The 5,615-nt window shown below is 42.0% G+C and overlaps 1 long non-coding RNA gene across 1 annotated transcript; it reads right to left on the bottom strand.

Annotated features, from left to right (window-relative positions):
* Nucleotides 1–1,340: 1,340 nt before the first annotated feature.
* Nucleotides 1,341–1,914, bottom strand: LOC306836439. Its single transcript, XR_013780781.1, has 3 exons — nt 1,838–1,914; nt 1,610–1,661; nt 1,341–1,414 (listed from the first exon to the last, which is right to left on the bottom strand). It is a non-coding gene; the product is annotated as an uncharacterized lncRNA (long non-coding RNA).
* Between the last annotated feature and the right edge of the window lie 3,701 nt (nt 1,915–5,615).

Here is a 5,615-nt window from a genome sequence, read left to right as displayed (position 1 = left end):
ATGAGCTTTGGGTCATGACCAAAAGAATGAGATCCTGGATACAAGCGGCCGAAATGGGCTTCCTCCGTGTGTCCGGGTGTCTGGGTGCACCCTTAGAGATAGGGTGAGGAGCTCGGTCAACAGAGAGGAGCTCGGAGTAGAGCCACTTCTCCTTCACATTGAGAGGAGTCAGTTGAGGTGATTCAGGCATCTGTTCCGGATGCCCTCTGGATGCCTCCCTAGGGATCCCACAGGAAGAGCTGGAGGAGGTGTCTGGGCGTCTCTCGCTTAGACTCCTGCCATCGTGACCCGGCCCCGGATAGGTGGCAGAAAATGGATGGAGGAATGGAAGTTTGTCTACAAAGGTTTCTGATTTAAGGTCAACCAAATTTGTCATTGGGTTATGTTGAATATCATTTATAAAAGTCTGTCGCTTTTAGAGATCTAATCAATTAAGTACCTAAAAATTAAAAATGACTAAAGCGTTATTTGAAATGTGTGAGTTCCCATAGCACCACAAATTAATGTGTGGAAGATAGTTGGTTACTTTTGAGCTGTTGTTTCCTGTTTATGTCCTAAACGCCTTGGACTAAGAAAATACTGTAGTTTTATAATTGTAAAATGAAATCCACCTTTAAGAGTCAAATTAGAAGCCACCATGTTTTCTTTTTGTAAGGAAATAAATCTTTATTGCCTTTAGCTCTCCAGACAGTCAATAACTAGTTGCGAGAGTGGGGGATGCTTCTGTGTAGCTGAGCTGGTAGCACCTAAAGTTGTTGTGTTTTTTCCTGCAGTCTGTGTGACGTAACAAACCACAGACATGAGCAGGGTATCAGGTACTGATATGATGGCGGTGGTCGTGATCATACATTCTGCTTTTTCTGCAATTATTGACCGTACATCTCACATGGGGCCAAGTCATGGTACAAATACGATAGTTAGCATTTGGCAGCATTAAGTCCTTTCCCAGACGACCTTTATATGCTCAGTCACTCACGATGTGTCAGGCGGGGCCTACCTGTTTGACTGGTATTCAGCTGGCACGACTGTCCATCAGCTGGAAGCGCACTGATGCATCCGCATGTGTCACCAATAATTGCGTCACAAGCTCCATGTTCAGTGCAGCTGTCAAGTGGAAAAGCAAAGGGCTGCTCACACCTGCACTCGTACTCGTTTGTATTTGATGGTGAACACACTGTAGGAAGAAGCATCCAAGATCAAAGTTCATCAACAAGTGGACTGCTGGAGTTACACTACATTTATAAATACAACAAACAGTGGGGCTTACCTGTTGTGGTTTCAATGCTGATAATTTCAGCATCAGTACCGTTGATCATTAAAGGGAAATCTAATGTGTTTAAAGCGGTTCGCAGACTTTCAAGGTCGGAGATGCTCAAGACAATCTCAAGTACATATTCAGAGGAATTTAAAATGGCTGAAAAGATGTGAAAAAAAAACGATCAGATACTTTAGTTTCCACAGTGAAATAAATTGTTCGTAGACAAGAAAAACACTGCCTAACAAGTGAATACTGAGTGCTCTATTGAGTGCATACACGTAACAAAGAGTGTCACTTGTAGAGACGAAGCATTTGGTTGAAATCCGATCTGTCTGCAAAATTGTGACTCACTCTGTCTTTTGTCTCTCGAGTGAATATATGATTCTTTTGTTTCCATCACTTCCTGTAAAAGAGATACATTAAATAATCTCGTAAATCTACCTCACCAACAAGCTAAACAAAATAAAACAAAACATAATAAATTATGTCGCCAAATCACACCAGATGCAGTCTCTCATGATGCAGCACTTCAAACTTTAATTTCTGAGGTGAAGAAGGCCACAGAGACTGTGTTCATACCTGATTCTCCAGACTGCAGTATATAACCAGGAGAACAGCTACGCATGTTGTGGCCTTTAGCAACCCCATCCTGACTCAAAGGGAAATACAGGCAACACAAAGTTTCTTCATTACTTAATTGACGTAGAGGTAAGACCGTCTCTCTGTGAGCATAGGTTATGTGATCATTTTGTGATACAGTGTTATGCTTCCTCAAACCAGTTGTTTACACAAATCATTCTTTAGCAATGTTAGTGTGGCTGCAAAGAGAATGTATCATTTGAATAAGGGCTGCCATTTTTTTTCAAGAAGTTTACTAGTTAATTGCGATGAGTCACAGAGAGAGAGAGAGAGAACGTGTCAATTTGAATCCGAACCACAACCATGGCACACTTGCGCATCCAGGATTCACAAACACCAATGAACAGTCAGTCCCTCCAGGATTTTGCAGACTTCTTGGGGGATTGTTGCAGCCTTAAATGCCTGAATTCGTGGCAGCTTTTCCAAAAAATTGCAATACACGTTGCAATGTTTTTGGCGCTGCAGCAGGAAGCAAAAATTGCAAAATAGGTGCGATTTTTTATTTTTATTTTCTTGCGCACACTTTGATGTGATTGAGTGATATTTTAACCTGAGCAGTGCGATTTACTTTGTGAGGCATATTCATCTGCCTCACTTAGTGATTTCTCCCTCTCACATACACGCGCACACACTGTCATTTTTGTGTGCCTGCGCCGAGCTCTTTCCTCTTTTCAGAAAGGCGCTGTTGACTTCACAGGTTGCTCTTTTCAATATGTCTTGTTATCCTACAGATGGTATCTTGTACCCAGATCGTCTGTGCTCCGTGTCTGCTGGGTTAAAAAAACGATCTCAAATGACATGCAGTAAAAAGTGACGGAGCAGCGTCAGCTGCACAGCGACACTTTGTCAACAAACTGTTGTCATGGAGACAGGACGGACCTGCAGCGCTTTTCTTTTCAGCGCACAAACGCTTCATGCTCTCTCTCCTGAGTGCATATAAACAAGTAAGGGAGTTTGGTCCGTGGTACCTAAACTTTGGTGACGTATAGCTCGCTGTTTTCGCGGGGGAATACTCTGATTGGTGAAAGTCGCGGGGGAAACTATTTTTGCAGAAAAGTTGCAGTGATTGAACAAAATTGCAAGGTCGCTCAGAAATCACGGGGATTGGTTGAATTTGCGGGAATTGTTGTGATCGCAACATCATGACTTCCTGGAGGAACTGAACAGGTGGACTAGAAATGTAGAGACACTCTGCATTTGGTTTCCATATTGATTTGACTTATAATTAGTCACTGTCTTAATATTTATTTTATTTCTTTATTTTTGTTTTGTGTGTGAGGAAGGTGAACATTGCTTTTAGACATTCTTTTTTCATATTTAATGGAGATGCTTTGCGAAGAGTATGAGGAAGCATTCCTTTATATTTCACTGATGCTTCCTTGTTCTAATGCTAGGTAAGGTTATTACACCACACAAATAAGACAGAAGACAGAGCCTTTAGTATGGTCTTTCTGGGCATACAGCACACCAGCTACAAGACGAAAGATAAATGGACTTGAACTTGTTTATTTGTTTTTGGTGGTAGAGGGTGCTTGTTCAAACTCTCTTGTTTAAGTTCTTTCAGCCCAAAAAGCACAGTCTACGACAGGTCCTACACATTCCCCCCCCCCCCGAGTGCTCTGCCTATTTTGTGAAGCCACTTCAAGTGTTTAATTTGAGACATTTTTAACTTTTCAGAAAGGCGCTGTTGACGTTACCTACGCTCTTTTCCAAATATGAGATATCTTCTGCAGTTTCGTCACATAAAGATTGTGTCTTGCAACCTCTTCCTCTTTGATTGGGAAATCAAGGACTAACGTAACCACTTTTCATTTCAAGACACCTGATGTACAAATATATAAACATATCATGAAGCAATTTAAGCCTTGCAGTATTGTTTTACATGTATTTTTTATATCTTGATATCATATAATTATCTGGACTTGTCAGCCTAATGTGGCGAAAAATAAGTATTAGATATTCCTGAATGGGTCATGAACAGCATATCAACAAACCCCCCCCCCCCCCCAAAAAAAACAAAAAAAAAAACAGACAGAATTACGTTTGCCCCCTCAGCTGGGAATCTGTTGCAGAAAAGCTTGAAAGTCAAGAAGCTGATGTCCTTAAATGTTTTTAAATCTAATGTGGAAGCAGATTCTACAGGATGTCAATGTTTAAAGTTTGCATGCTTCACTCCTGACTCATAGTTGGTTTTCTCTCTCTCTTTGCATCTTTATCTTTGTGTTTTTGTTGCTGACAGACTCGGACAGGTCTCCCTTTCAAAAGAGAGTGCTCATGTAACTCTTTGAATAACTCAAAAGAAATACAATTGTAGTAATGACAAACTCAATCACAAAATGTCTCCTTATTTGCCTTTTCTAGATTCTCTAAATCCTATCATTACTCAAATATTTGCCACGTGGAACTGATTTACTTTTAACTTTTGAGGTAAAGGCTTTCTTATCGACTTCAGATCTGTGCTTTCTCTATTTTGTGAAGCTTCCTCCCCTAACCTATGCAAGTAAAGACATAAGATAACAGATATCACTCAAAGCTGAAGAATAAAATTAGCACCAAAAATCAAATGAGTTTACCTCGTTGTGTCTCCTGGCTCCAAAAAAAGCCTCTTCTTGTCAGGAGGAAACAATCATTTAACAGCACCTCTGCAGAAACGTAGAATCAATGATGCAGGAGTGGCCATATCTGTACAAATTCCTGGAATACTTTCTCTGAGTCACACACACCTGTCTAGCAAGTTAGTCGTGTGATAGTTGATCACACCACTAACTTGTTGAGGAGACTCGTGATTTAGATCATAGTGGGGTTTTTTTCAGCATGTGTCTGCAGGTGATTGTGGTCGGGTTTCCTACTGCTAATAAGTCATTGTATTGTCCAGACTCTCACCAGGCTCAGGTTTAAGACTTTATTCCCGTCGTGCAGATTATGTTTGGGGCCACCTTGACTGCCAGATGGTTATGTTGCACAATTTCTTTTGAGCTTCAAGCATTAACCAAAATCATATTTCTTTGGAAATGAAGCACATGCATGCAACCGAATATACACTGAAAGCTACTTCCTCCAAGGCTAAAATACATAGACAAATGGAGTTACTCCTTATGTGCACTGTGTGCATGATAGTGTTCATACAGATTATACAGACTTACATATTAAAGAAACTGGCTGTTTTAACTATTTTTTTGTGTTTTTTTTTTCACATTTTCAATTCTTCAGTATGGTTTTATTCTGACCTCCACGCGATGTTACAGAGACGTGTCAACCATGACAGCCGCTGCACATCCAGAGACTTAAGATACTCAGGGCGAATCTCATCCACCCCTGGAGCCTTGCCAAAAAGGAGCTTGCCAACTACCTCGGTGACTTTGGCTTGGGTGATGGATGAATCTACCTCTGAGAGCTCAGCCTCTGCTTCCTCAGTGGAAGACGTGATGGTAGGATTGAGGAGATCCTCGAAGTATTCCTTCCACCGTCTGACTACATCCCCAGTTGAGGTCAGCAGCTCCCCACCTCCACTGTAAACAGTGTTGGTGAAGCACTGCTTCCCTCTCCTGAGGCGATGGACGGTTTGCCAGAATTTCCTCGAGGCTGACCGAAAGTCCTCCTCCATGGCCTCCCCGAACTCCTCCCAGGCCCAAGTTTTTGCCTCCACGACCGCCCCCGCTGCGGAACGCCTGGCCTGCCGGTACCCGTCAGCTGCCTCAGGAGTCCTATGCGCTAGCAA

Source organism: Symphodus melops, assembly GCF_947650265.1.
Source record: "Symphodus melops genome assembly, chromosome: 1".
NCBI classification, from domain to species: Eukaryota; Metazoa; Chordata; class Actinopteri; order Labriformes; family Labridae; genus Symphodus; species Symphodus melops.
The sequence above is the reverse complement of the archived record's forward strand: the minus strand, read 5'-3'. Positions and strand labels throughout refer to the sequence as shown.